Source organism: Phasianus colchicus, chromosome 7 (genome assembly GCF_987193195.1).
Source record: "Phasianus colchicus chromosome 7, bPhaCol1.hap1.1, whole genome shotgun sequence".
NCBI lineage: Eukaryota > Metazoa > Chordata > Aves > Galliformes > Phasianidae > Phasianus > Phasianus colchicus.
The window spans coordinates 30,420,653-30,435,506 of NC_143442.1; the positions used below are offsets into that span (position 1 = coordinate 30,420,653).

The 14,854-nt window shown below is 36.8% G+C and overlaps 1 protein-coding gene across 8 annotated transcripts in view; it reads left to right on the forward strand.

Annotated features, from left to right (window-relative positions):
- Window positions 1-14,854, forward strand: part of TFPI (tissue factor pathway inhibitor) — a 210,293-nt gene that overhangs the window by 23,126 nt on the left and 172,313 nt on the right. For 4 of the 8 annotated variants that reach the window (XM_090144375.1, XM_090144371.1, XM_031604400.2 and 1 more), the window contains exons 3-4: window positions 3,993-4,078; window positions 5,532-5,599. The gene's annotated coding sequence lies outside the window, so the exon portion shown is untranslated. Of the gene's footprint in view, window positions 1-250; window positions 323-3,992; window positions 4,079-5,531; window positions 5,600-9,970; window positions 10,061-10,284; window positions 10,442-11,369; window positions 11,422-14,854 lie in introns of those variants that run through there. The other 4 variants (XM_090144374.1, XM_090144377.1, XM_090144376.1 and 1 more) reach the window with 4 other exon arrangements.

The window sequence follows — 14,854 nt, forward strand, 5'->3', positions numbered from 1 at the left end:
GATGAGAGACTATTCTATTCCAAGCAGATTAAACAAGTAACAAGGGCGTTGCTTATTGGCATTCAGAACAAGTCTCTTAAATGTCATTGAAGAGGTTGTACAAGACCTGTTGAGTCACAGCCTGAACCAGTAATTGTTCACTTGAGGAAAGGACCCGGCAATTCACCTGTGCAATCGGAAGGGGGCAGAGCCTGGCTCCACCTCTCTTAGACTCCATTTAAAGGTTGACTGGCAGTGGAGTATGCTTTTTTTTTTTTTTTTTCTTCCTGGAGTTTTTTCCTTTCTGGAATTTTTCTTTGTGAGTTAGGATCTTCAGAGATGGGTAAGCAGTCTTCTTTTCCTTTCCTTGTAGTATTCTTCTATTGTATTCTTTTTTTTTCTTCTTTTTATTTTTTGTATCACTTTCCCATTGTGTTTCTTTTTCTGTAATAGCTGTAATAATTTGGTAGATAGACAGAAATAAAGATTGATGAGAAAGTCTTGTCACTGCAGTTTTCAGCACTTCCTGTGATCTACCACTAACAGCAAACAGTACAAATTAAAATAAATTTTGATTAAATGTTCTATTTTCAAACACACATAAGATAATAATTTGTAGTACTCTATTATACTTGCCTTTACAAATGTACAAATTTCTGGTCTTGTTTTTCCTACTTTCAGTTTAGGAAATGCTTTAAAGTAGTATATATGTGCTGTATATTATTAATAATCTGTCTGTGCTGTATGCCTTGTTTTAGAACTACTGCAAGGCCATATATTTTTCTTTCCTTTTATTCTGTTTTATTAGGAAGCTCGTAGAAATGGCTATGTTGTACATGAATATGTTCCTATTAGTCATAGAATATCTAAAAATATCTGTGACAACTCATGCATAATAACAATAATCAATGTTTTCCTTAGGGAAGACATTCAGCTGTGTTGAAACATCCCAGTTAGTCAATTATTCTCTATCTCAAGGAATCATATCGCTTTCAGATAACTCACTTTTAGGGCCCGGAATGCAACAGTAGACCTTAATTGCTCCGATCAGCTTATCCTGGTCTCTTCTGTCACAAATCCTTTGCTAAAATCTGTTTAAGATTAATCTTCAAACTCTAGGTGACTTTATGTTGTGTTATGCTTGAACTTCATAGTTTGTCAGAATATCTGTGTTGACATTTTGGATTTTTCTTATAATTACCTACTAGGTATGTTCCTGGAAATAAGCTGTGTTGGTTGCTTTTAGTTGTTTTGCTTAAGAGGTAATCTTTTATTTTCTGGTTTGATTCTTCTAACTATCTTTCTTTTTTATGACTTCCTTCTTTTTTCTTTGCCCCCATTTTTGTTTTTAAAATCTTTTCTCTGTAGGACTGTATCCGTCTGGTTGAAGACACTGCTGCTGCCATCTAGGTTGCGGTTAGTCTTGTGTTCTAGCTATTTTTCTCTGGACAAGACTAGTTCTTGTTTCTTCCTGGCACTGGTTTTCCTATATGTTTTCTGAATTTGTGTACACAAATAGATGACTTCAAATTTAAATTAGTACACTTAAAAAAAAAAAAAAAAAAAAAAAAAAAATGAGAAACATTCCTTTCATTGATGTATCAGCTCTCTTTCTCTTGGTGTCATCATCAGTGAAGACCGGAGATCCTCAAAAGTTGTTAAGAAGAGATACTTTTTATAAGCCTGGTTTTTTTCAGGATGCCAATCAGACTGTATTTTTTCCACCTGTTTGGTTAGCTTTGTTGGAAGCCTGGCGATTTATGTGCTATGCATATGCTCATTAAAAAGAGCTCCTTGAAGTAATAGTAACAATTTTCTTCATTTAATTTAATGGAAATTTTTTAACAAGTTCTAGAAATCGGACGATAAATTAATAATGTGAGCGACTGAAGTAATGCTGTGTAAAAATATAGGAAAGATGGGTGAAGTTCAGGTGAAGTTTGGTCTTTGCAGGTACAGTGGCTGTGTTTCTTTGCCTGTCAAGTTGGTAAATTAATATATGTAATTTTTATAGTAAACAGGAAATCTAGACATCCAGATTAGAAATACTACTGATTCCTTCTGTTTTTGATGAAGAAGAAAGATAAATGGTTAAAGACTTAAACAGGGAAGTCTAATTTAATTTGTCTTATCTAATAGCTTCCCCAGAGGTGAAGCAGTAGTAATAAGCATCTCTCAGGGAGATCAAGGGAAAAATAAGACTGTAATACCGTTCATTTTATTACTGGATTTACTGCAAATGATTATATGAAGGCTGCGCTAAAAGTAAGGCCTCATATTTTACTCTGTTGGTCCACAACAGGCAGATGTTGGTAGTACAGCAGTAGAGTTAGAATCTTCCCACCAATGTGCCATTATATTTTGTTGTGTGACAGATGGCAGTTGGGGAGCAGTCTGACAAAATGGTGTCTTACATGGAAGTGTGTATTGCAGATAACAATTGCAAGGGCTGGAAGCAATCTCCAGGGATTGAGTTCAACCCCACTGCTAAAGCAAGTTCCCTACAATAGGTTGCAGAGATAGGCATCCAGATGGGTCTTGAATATCTCTGTAGAAGAAGACTCGAGCATCTATGAGGGCAGCCTGCTTCAGTGTTCCATCACCCTTACAAGAAGTTATTCTGCATGTTTGTATGGAACTTCCTTTGTTCAAGTTTTATACCATTATTCCTATCACTGTACACCACTGAGAAGAGCCTGGCCTCATCTGTTTGCCTCTCATTTCCCTTTACATATTTCTAAACATGAGTCTGATCCCCACTTTGTCTTTTTTGTCTGAACAGACCCGGGTTACTCAGCCTTTTCTCATATGCGAGATGCTCTGGGCCTTCTGTAATTTTTGTGGCCCTCTGCTAGATTCCTTTTGGGAGGTCTGTCTTCTTGAACTGTAGAGCCTGAGACTGGACTCAGTATTGTAAATGTAGCCTGGCCAGGACAAAGTAGAAGAGAGGATTGCCTCTCCTGCTCTGCTGGCCATGCTCTTTTTAATGCATCCCAAGATATCATTGGCCTTTTTTGGGGACAGTGGCATAACACTGGCTCGTGGCTAACCTGTTGTCCCCCAGAGCACCCATGTCCTTCTCCACAGATCTCTACAGGTCATCCCTAACCTATACTGTGGTTATACCTGCCCAGCTGTGTAACTCACCTTGAATCCAAGAGGTACAGTAAAGTTCCTCCATGCAGAAAAAGGTGTCCACTGACATTTTTCATCACTTGCTGGATGTTAATGAAGGCCCAGCAATGTGTGTTGTTACAGTGAGGTGGTGGGTGGTTCACTTCAGCTGTTCAAACAGTGACAGTGAGTCAACTCCACTGGTGAAGATTTTTATGAGCGTGGCATGCAGGCTCTTGTTCATCACTAGTGAAAACGCAGAGCTAATGGTGGTGACTTTGTTGAAAAATAGTGTTCTGTAGCTGAGAATTTGCTGTATCAAATAGTTTTATTGAGATTTTTGCGCCTGCTATAGTTGGAAATAAAGAAGAGGCATTACTTTCAGAGCAACTGACACACTTCTCAAGTATTAAAGTTCTGCTATTTAAATATGTTCCCTGCCTATGTTATGCGAAGTTAGATCATGTGAGATCTAGCTAGTTTAGTAGTTCTTTATCTTAGCTCGTCTTTCTTAAACAATGAAGAATCTTATATTCATCATTAATTATCATCTATCAGTCATTAAGCTATGTTAATATGAAAGCTGAAGATAATTGTCTTAGCATGTTTTTTCCCCAGAAAGCCTACATTAAGTGCTACACAGTTAAAAATCAAGTCGTGTGAAGCTATGGGGTGTACTGTATCTTCACTATTACAATAGTGTTAAAGATTAGGCCTGCAACAGCATCAATCTTTTCATGCCTAAAACATTCAGTCTGTTGCTCAATGTTTATCTAGTGTTTTGGAAACTGTGCGCAAACTGCTGAAATTGCTTATTCTTCTAAGATGAATGCAGTTAAGGACCTGGTGTGTAGACAAGTCATGCCTGACTTTTACTTTGTTGATTTTTTTTCTTTAAGGAGATTTAAAACCAACTTGGAATTCCACAGCCTTACTTTATGTAAGCTAGTTGGCACATCTGGATATTGGGATATTGATCTCTGAGGTAAGGCTGCTTAAATTTTGCTGTGTTAACAGTATAGTCTAGAAGACATAAAGTCCTTAAAGCTCTTTAAGTGTGATCATATGCATCACATAATTTCATTTTGTATTTTTTTAGCTTGTACTTTCAGCTTATAGACTTATTACTAGTAGTACAACTTAAGAAGTCAGTAAATTGTCTTTAAAAAGTTTTCTACATTAACCTTCCCACTGAGTTCAGAGTAGCACTTTCTTACTGTTAGATACCGTACAAACTAATCAGAATAGTGTTTTACCAACTTTTTTCTCATTTTCAATGGAAGGTCTTGTCTTATGAATTTGATTTTAGGAAATTGGTTTCTTTCCAGTATTAATGCACTCTGAGTTGCTGCTAATGCTGCTGACCCAAGAGATTTTATAAACTCCTATATTATCTATAATTTTCCTTCCTTTCCAAAAATGTGAGTAATAACTTGTGCTTTGACTGTAAGTTTTACTTGTTTGCAGCTTTAATCTTTCTGATCCAAAAGGATTCTGCTTACTCATGACTTATTTGTTCATGTAATTTTCATAAAGTATCTGTGAAATGCTGAGGCATTAGCTGTGGTGGTGGTAGAGCAGGTGCTCTGAGGATATATGCAGGAAAGTGGTTAGCTGTCCTGTGAGTATTTCTATGAAACAGATGTGAGTGGTTGAATTTCAGAGGACTGCTTAATGATAGGCATTCCAGCTGCTTTTGCTGCTGTTGTTAAATCTGCAGGCTTTATATTGCAGAAGTGGTTGAACTTTCTGAAAAAAGGTTAAAGGAAATATATTTAAAAGTAAATATTTATTTTGTTGTAGTTATGAAAACACTCCAAGATTTGCATTCCCATGTCTTTGCAAACACAGTACGTTCACATCATAAATATTTTTAAACAAAGATGTTGCTCAGCTGACTGTGAATGGCTCTAATGGCTTCTCACACATCAATAGTGAACAGACACAAGCTAATGAAGGTCTAGCATATAAATATTCATTGCATTTTCTCTGAAAATCAAGGAATTCCTTCTGTGGTTTTGTTCAGAGATGGACTTATTTCTGTGACTTGATAGAAGCATAGGATGGGATTTCATGTAACTTGCAGCATCTGAAAGCAGTGTTTGGGAGGAAGCTCATGAATTACTTTGCACAGATTAGGCAGCACAAACAGGAATCTTTAGGTATTGATTGTAAATTACAGGAAACGGACTGGAAAGAAAGCATATTTCTTACTTACTGTGCTCATATCAAATCTGCCTGAAATCTGACTGAGAGGAATCTTTATACTAAACCTCATTGAAATGGCATTTCTTTGTATTTCGTTAGGTATTTTAAAACAACCATTTCTTTCCAAGAGGATTAGAAACAGCATTGCTATCTTATAAAATGAACAAATCTAAAATAAGATGCAGACAGAAAACGAGAAACTTAATGTTGGCTTTTTTCCATTTTCTAAGGATTGGAGTCAAAAATTATCAGAAGAATGTTGAATCTTGCAGAGGAAGCTGCCACCCAAGAATTGCTGGTAAGAATCTGAGGAAGTAATCTTTTCTGAGAAGACAAAGCTTATTTATGAAGCTTTTCCTCTTTCAGACTGAGGATTGTAAGCATAATTAAAATGTCCTTCTCTTTTAAGAACACTCTATTGCCAGTGAAATAGTAATTTCTAAGTTACATTTCTCATGGGACAGGAAGGCTATTTTCTGAGGAATACTGGAATGGAAAACAATGAAGTGAGATACAGTGAGACCAATGGTGTGAGTGTGGATTGGTTATGAAAAGAATGTTTTGAACTTTGTCATTTCAGTATTTCACAGGAGGTCTACCTTGTGATGTTCCTGGGGTTTATTTAGATGTGACAATCACATTGTAACAAGAGCAAAGAAAAAATGTGGGAAATTTCGGAATGCTGGTGATTATAGGGCCCTAATTTTTTTAATTATGTAGTATGAGACTTAGTTCTAAATCATACTTTATTTATGTACAGTATTTAAAGTAAGCACAAATAAAATGGAGTCAGAAGAGTCCTGTGAGTACTATGGCAAACTCTGAAACATTGTTGTAAGCATTCTGGAGCAAACTACTGAAACAGAAATGAATTTTATAGAAAATATTAATTCTGGTGGTTGTTCTGCCATTCTGGTAATGTAGAGAACATTTCCATTCCTCTGTTACATTTGGACCACTGAGAGTATTTTGTGAAAGCAGAAATGGCGGAAAGAGGTAAAAAGTACTTGAAGGATAAGTTAAGAGTCTAAAATAACTTCTGTACACAGACAGTACAAAGGATAATATGAGGAGTATGGGTTTGCATTGCTGTCTCATTCTCTCAAATATAATACTGTATTATCCTATTATGGTTTTCTCAAGTAACTTTCTCTGTCCTTTAATACATGTGATACCAGCCACAAATCTGACTTTTTGAGGGTTAAGGGAAGTGAGGACAATAGAGGCAAATAGCCATGTATACTTATACATATGTGTGGATTTTTCTGATGTTTGATATGGAGATCTCATTAAGATTACTAAAAGAAAAAATCTGCACCTGGAAGCTGAAAAAGGGAAGTCTGCAGAAAAGCTTAAAAGATAGTAACTATTTATCAATATATAAATTTAGGGTATCTATGACAGGGAGTCCAAGATATTCATTTTTCCTATCTTTATAAATTTTATCAAATTACGTTACTGAATCAGTTCTTTCATCTCAACTGATGAAGCAAGTGAAAATTGAGAGCTTCTACATGCTACAGTTGTATAGTGAGGGGCCAGAGTAAGAAGATCTTGACATGAATTTGAAACAAAGGAAGCTGATGGAAGACTCCAGATATAATTGAACTTAATGATACTTAAGAGTTTTATAAAATATCCTAAAAGAAATAATCTACCAGGTCAATCAGTATTATACTGAACAATGAATAAAGCATTATTTTAAGTACTAAAGACAAATAATACTTACGAAGTAGAAACTTGTAGAGATGAGAATGATAACCTTCTAATGCTTCACTTATCAGTGTTGTGAATAAGAACAGCATTTTAACAGAGATTGTTATTTTGTTACTATAAATGCTAGAAAAGCATTATTCTGCATGTTAATTCAGAGTTCTTAAAACTATTAGGGCTTTATAAATGAAAATGAATTTTATAAAGGGATAATTGAGATTGCCATTCTTGACTTAATTTTGATCCTAAAGATAACCAGGACAGAGGACTGCAGCTCTATGCTAATTCTGCTTGGGGTGAATATTTTTAATGCTATGGAAGAAGATTGAAAATAATGCAATTGTGTAGGTAGGCGATCTATTAAAGATTTTACAATTGGTTTTCATGCTAATTCTATGAAATGTAAAGACCTAGCCTATAGTTTTCCACTTCTAACATAGGACTTCCTTCAATTAAGTTTGAAGTGGGGGAGAGATGGTAAGAAATGCGACTTAATGGAGTGCGGAAGGTAGTCGCTCTTTCTAATCAGTAATGTTGACACTGAGTGAAGGACCATAGGACAAGGTGAGTTATAAAGAATGCTAGTTTTGAGACTGCTAGTTCTGTCATTTAGTGGTAAAGTGTTACGTTTCTCACACCGTAGATAGTGAGATATTGACAGGTAGAAGTTCACACTCCCTCTGAGGCTGTATATATTATTTAGCATTTTATGTTCTATGGGAAAATAGAACTTTGAAGTAATAAAAACATCAATGCCCATTGTCCATACAGATAGCCCACAAGCAGCTTCACCAACCATATAATAGTCTGTAGATTGTAGTTATATTTTTTCAAATGAATGACAAAATAGATTACAGGAAGCCTTTGCTATAATATAGAAGTTTCATGTGTTCAAGTGTGCATGGATAATGTTTTTCTCTGAGGAAACAATGAAAAGTCTGGTCAGAGTGCTGGTCTAGAACTTGTAAAATAAAAAATAAAAAATTGATAAGCGTAACAGCAGAGAACTAATCTGTTAGCTAGAGCAGAATTTGACAAAGCAAGGAAGATGTAACAAGGGCAGGAGCTGTGGTCAAACAGTTGTCAGGAGATGCAAGTGTTAAAACATACAAGAAACTGAAGAAGTCAATTTATCGCAGGCATAGGGATCTACAGCAGTTTGTATAACTGGGAGAGGAACATAACAGTTTACTGATTTACAGCACCTTCATCTTATCTGGACACCAGCTTATTCATCCTAAGTACTACATAAACCCTGACTATTGGCATTTTCAAGCAGAAAAAATTTCTGCCCTTGGTCTGGATGTAGAACACACTTTATCTCTGTGGATGGATGTCTGTGAACTACTCATCATCACGTTTCAGACTGCAAAGAAATACAAACTACTCTAGCTCTCTCCAATATGCAAGAGTGTGCAGGTGTGCCCTTCAATATTAGATAACACTGTGGAAGCAAAATAGAGTTAAATGTTGTTTGAATCAAATTTACATACAAAAGAACTGTCTGTTATAACTAGAAAGGAATTGATTAAAGCTCTTTACATAGCGGTATTGATGAAGTCTGAGTAAATCAAGAGGATCAACTCTTTCTCTTGAGTAATCTGGTCTGGTTCAAAAGTGTATCAGTGGTAGCAGAGGGAGTTAGAAGTTCTAATGTGCTGGACATTGGTGGTCTTATGATAAAAATTAGATCCAGAGACCTCTAGTTACAATACTTAAAGATAATAAGTAACAGCTCTCATGCAGCCATCCCCTGAAACTGTCTTCCTATAGATTGTTTCTTCCCTGAAAGTGCTTTACAGAAAGGTGCTATAACAAAAGTAGGTACAGATGCTTTTGTACTAACCACTGCATCTCATTTTAATGCAGTGATGAGCATGAACTTCTGAATTAGGAAAATGTTACTCCTTCATGTTGCTATCTCACTAGCTTGGGGAGAAGGAGATTGTTCAAACAAGTGCCTATTAAAAAGGCACGCTTATTGGTTCATAAGTGAAACAGCACACCTCAGCTACAGAATAGCATTGGGAAAACATGAAATATCAGCTACTGAGAGAGACAAGTAGGAAGCTGGAGACTTGAATGATAACATACTGAAAAAATGATCTGCCTGACTTGTGAAGATCCCTAGCTTTTGAAGAGAAAATGACTTTGCTCTCTACAACCACCTGAAGGGAAGTTGTGGTGAGGTGGGAGTTAGCCTCTTCACTAGTGATGGGACTAGAGGGAGAATGGAGCTCACATTGTGCTAGGGAAAATTCAGGTTGGATATTAGGAAATACTACTTCTGTGAGAGTGATCAGGTGGTGGAATGGGCTGCACAGGGAGGTGGTGGAGTCACTGTCCCTGGAGGAGTTCAAGAAATGTCTCAGTGTTGTACTGAGGGACATGGCTTAGTGGGATATTTTGCTGATAGGTAGACAAGTGGACTGGATTATCTTAAATGTCTTTTACAACCTTGGTGATTCTATGATTCTATACCAGCCAAACTGGGATAAATAAATTCCTGTTTTCGGATGTTGCTTGTGTTTAGCAGGGCCCAGGATAATTTGGATGTTCACAAGCTGCATTCTACCACAGGTTATCTGGTAGTTCAGGAACAACTTGTTAGTCATTTCTCCTTTTATGTGTATTAAAGCCTGTGAAATGGGTTGTATGAAGTACCTCAAGCTAGCACAGGCATGCACTGTGTTGGGGTCACCCTCCTAAGCTGAGCCTGGAACAGGTGACTCCTGTTAGCTTGTTAGGGATGGAGGCTTTAATGTAGAAGTATCTACAGCTGAGAAAGTGACTGCAAGCAGGTGGCAGAATGGAGGTGGTACTGGCTTGATTTCTAAGATGGAGAAAGAAAGGCAATTCTGAAAAGTGAAGATAAGAAAAATTATTTAGAATTTGAACTTTTACCTATTCTGAACAAAAACTTTGCTTCTAGGAGGTGGACCAAGAAAAAGAAGGAAAGAAAATACAGCTTGGAAGTCTGTAACAGTAGCTTCTGCATGTGGAGCTAGTGGAGTGGCCCAGAGTGCCTGTTAAAGTTGCTGGAGAGGTTTCTTCTGTTTTTGTAATGTGGAGCTTTTAGAAGAAAACTATTTAATACTTAGTTTGTTTCAGCTGAATTCAGGTGGGAGACCTTTAGAGCTGCTGTCTGTGACTCAAAATCTTTTAGTTCAAGTGTACTAGTGAGAGGATGTTACATATACTGTTAACTACTATAAATTGTGCAATGAAGATCTAATGCATTAAAGAAACTAAAAACTTTCTAAAGTTAAAGTATGCTTTGAAAGAAAGCTGCTAATAAGATGTCTGATAACTTAATCATGGGATTTAATTTACATCCAAGTGCTTCAAACTTACTCCAGTAATCAGTTTTGAAGAAATATGCCCTTGGAGAAGTGTAAATTGGGGAATGTCTTAATCTTTCAGCCAGGTGAGTAAAGCAGATGTGCAAAAATATTCTTTTGAACTTTGCAAGTAATTATTATGCTGAAAGATAGGTAAGATACCCGAGGATATAGGCTCCTGCTGGTTCAAAGTGTGTTAAGTGAAAACCCAATGGAGAATTGAGCTTTAAAGCGGTATATATAAAGTTCTCTAACTTTCCCATATGCAGACAAAAAGTAAATATAATCAGGCATACTTTTGTCTCTAAACTCAGGGCTGTGATTCTAGGAAGTATTTATGCATGTATTGTGCCCCAAATGTAGATGTAACATGAAGGTTTTCTGCCTATTAGTGCAAACATGAGATGTAGCATTTACATCGTGGTCCCAATTTCTACTGTTAGGAACTATGTGGGATTGTGCTGCTGAAATGCTGAGTCTGTGGGACTGATCTTTGAAAAGCTTAGAGCTATCCTTTAATCCTATGGGTTAAGATAACTGTGAAGTGGGTGAATTTGAAACTTGAGGTGGTTTCTCCAAATGCTTCACAAATGGTATTCAGATGAAAAGATGAAAAGAACAGTAACTGTTGATCTTTAAGATGCTTTTAGATGGGCACAGAAGAACTGAGAAAAGAACAACTGTGAAGATACTGTGAGATGCTTCTCTTTTAACAAATAAGCCAGCTCTGCAGTAAAGGAGTTCGTGTTGTAAAGTTTGTAAAAGGCTGTTATTTTGAGAGAGAGTAATCAAATCTTAGGAAAATTAGCAGTGAAGTATGATTATGCTATAAATTTGAATTCTAAGCCTGAGTGAAACTGTAGTGCAAATATTCAGTCGCCTTGAACTGGTGATTGAGCACCTGGTGGGAAGGCAGGGCCAACCCAGGGGAGCTCAGGTGCATGCAATCTGAGTGATTGGAAGGGCTGGAGCCAAGGTCTACATCTTCCCAGACCTCATTTAAGGGCTGGCAGTAGAGGCGAGAGGATCTTGCTGGAGATCCCTGCAAACCTGAGGCCTTCCAAGGGTAGGTAGATTCTTTCCTTTGTTTGTATCCTCGGCTACTGTATTTGAGTAAATCTGTGCTTGCTGCTGCCTAGGATGTTGCTACTATGCTAGTATTTGTTTTCTATTGCTTTATATTGCTTTACAGTGTTACAAGCTTTCTTGTGCAGGTATTCTCTTAAGTCTATGTAGACTAACTTAAATAGGTTTCCAAACCCTCTTCTAATATACCTGAACAATTTCTATTCCACTGCTTGTTACACTGAAGAGGAATGAGACATTAAATAGATACGTTTTCACTATTTCTACAGACTTCTTACCTTTTTGTATCCCTACTCTTCTATACTTGGAAGTTAGGAATGAGTTCTGTATAGGAAATGGAAATCAATTCTAAGTGTAACATCTATCTTTATGCAACAGCTGTGGTATTTACAACCCCAGATGTTTATAAGATTCACTTCACATGTGTTTGATCATCTTGAAGATAGTGTTTAAGTTACTCTTCTAAAATAGTGTTTGTTTTATAACCAGGAAAGTTTTTATTCATGTTAGACTATAGCTGGAAGTATACAAGAAACAGTTTCTGCCTGTTCCTTGCCTTTGAGCTTGCTGGTTTGAACAGTCCAAATCATATGCTGGGTTTTCTTAACATGGAGTTCAGCTTTGTGTGGTGGGAGATGGATGGGATACAATTCATAAGAACTTCTGATCTGTCAGGACAATTCCCTGTAGCTGAACACTTCTTGTGCCTGGTTAATTACTGAAAAACAAAATATGGTTTTGTTCACTAAGAGTTAAGAACTCTATGGGAACTTCAAAATGAGACTTGGCATAAACAATTTGTCTTTTTCTTTCCGACCTCCTCTGAGAAGGGGAGAGGGAAACTTTCTGGCATTCGGGTATTCTCTCAGTAGCAGACTTGGCACGTTGTTTATTTGCACTTAGTTGATGTTTGAAAGGTTTCCTTTGCAGAATGTCTGGAAGCTTTGCTTTTCCCTTCAAAGCTTAGACTTTCTAAATGCTAATGATTCTCAAGTGGGAGAAGGGACTGCTCTGCCTTGTCCCTTCTTCTTCCCAGTCTGCCAGTAAGGAAGTAAACCTCTTAATGTGCTTTGTGCTTTCTTCCTGAAGCTTTGCCTGACCAGAATTTTACTCTTATTACTCATTTGTTAGCTGTATTAAGCATAGCTGTTATTTCTTTTTTTTTTTTTTTTACTTTCTTGGAGTAGCCACAAAGAATACAATTTTGGTATTATGGAGAAATGTGTTTTCCTTAAAGCTACTTTCTGATAAAAATCAGGGGATTCCCATTTCTTAGCTGATTTACTGCACTGAATGACATGATTTCTTCAAAAGGCTTTATGTGATCAAAACTAACATCATGGATTTAATGTTTCTGAAGTGTGTATAAGAAACAAAGGTCTGAAAAAGATGTCAAAGTTCAGGAAAAAGAGTAGAGATTCAGTACAATCCCAACTATTTTTTGTAAATGCATTTGAATAATATAGGTGCTGAAAACTTAACAAGCATTTTTCATTTTTTCAACCAACTTACGAAATTAGAGAATTTATCTTTAGTCTATTACATGTGTTTGTTAAACCTTTGAAGATTCTGTGAATAATAGAAGTACTCAAAGAAACACATTACAAATAAACAAAATGGAAGATCTTTCAAGTTGGTGCTTAATGTTTTTTTCTGAATTAAATTATAAACAATACTGTACAAACTATGGGTGCAAACTAAAAAAAAGAAAGTGGGGAGGGTTGTAAAGTAGCAAGTTCTTAAGTAACAAATTTAGCATTACAAATACTTTGTTTGTAAGTGACCTCTGCCTGGTTTCATATTGTTAGGACTAGTTGTCCAAAACAGTTGTAAAGCTTCTTGACAGAACTTAAGTGTTTATATTAGGTGCTTGCATTTATTGACAGTGAAAATGTACAGTGAACAGATTATTACATTTCAAGTGTTGGCTTAAAACATGGAGTGGAAGGTAGAGTCTACACGTTTGTTATGTGTGGTTGAACATAGTGATTATAGCCAACTAGTAAAACCAATTCCTTGTACACCTCATGTTGTTATGAAGTCATTGAAATTCTATGAAATATCATAGAATGGGTTAGGTTAGAGGGGGCCTTAAACATCATCTAACTCCAGCTCCCCTGCCAGGTGCAGGGTTGCTAATTGACTGGGTCAGACTGATGAGGATCTGATTCAACCACCTGTGAATGACTCCAGAGGCAAAGCACTCAGAACCTCTCTGGGCAGCTTGTGCCAAGGCCTTGCTGCTCTGTGAGTAAAGAATTTCTTCCTAAAACCTAACCTGACTCTCCCTTCTTTTAGTTTAGAGTCATTCCCTCTTGTCCTATTACCATCAGATTGTGTAAAAAGTCAATCACTCTACTACTTGTAAGCTTCCTTTTAGTGCTGGAAGGTTGCAGTGAGGTCTCTTCATAGTCTTCTCCGAGCTGAATAAGCCTAATTTCCTCAGCCTTTCATCATTGGAGAGGTGCTTCACAACTTTGATCATCTTCATGGCTCTCCTTCGGATCTGATATTTAATAAGGAGAATATATACAGTAATGAGAACCTAGTTCAGCTCAAAATGTAATTAAGTCCCCAGCTGTGTATTTGCTATGGATTATTCAGTGTGGAATGCACTAGTAACACTTTGATTTTCCTCAACTCATTTAAAAATGAAGAGTGCAGTGCTTAAACTGTTGTCTCACTTAGTAATATAGTACATTGTGGTGCTAATTTCATGGTGCCTAGCATGAAGAACTAAAATACTGCTTACAAAGGGCTCGAGTCAAACTGTACTGCCCTGCATAATACTTTTCAATGTTGACTTTCTGTTGCACCTTGAGTAACGGCACTGAGAAGTGTGCAATTCTCTGCCATGGCATCAGTGCCTCTGGACCAGTGATGCCCTGTCTGATATGAGGAAGCCTAATGCATTCTCTGCTGCTATAAAAAATAAAATGTGCTTGTGCTGAACTCTTCGAGTGACAAGTGAAAAGTTTATGCAAAACAAACTTGCTGTATCAGCACAGTAAATCAGTGAGCACCTGTCAGTGGCTTCCTGACCAAAGGTTTGAAAACTAAACTCCCAAAGAGTGGAAAGCAATATTTTTGAGAAGCTTTCCAAAACTAGAAGTGGTGATTAATTTATACTGAAAGCAAGAATAAGCATGAAACCTGAAATAAGGTCTGTTTCAGAGTCCTGGTAATGTTTCCTTTTGTTCTTTTTTTTTTTTTTACATAAGTATAGGCTTATGTTATGTGGGAAATAGTGTTCAGTTCTGTGGGAGGGGTGCATGGCTATAGGGTTTGGATTTTTTGAATTTCCTGGTGATAAAATATTGGTGGTGGTTAGGCTTGAACCATTTCTTGTGATTGATGGAGAAAAAGCATCTGATTGAGTGCTTGATTTGCTCAGTTCTTTAGTTATGCAGCTG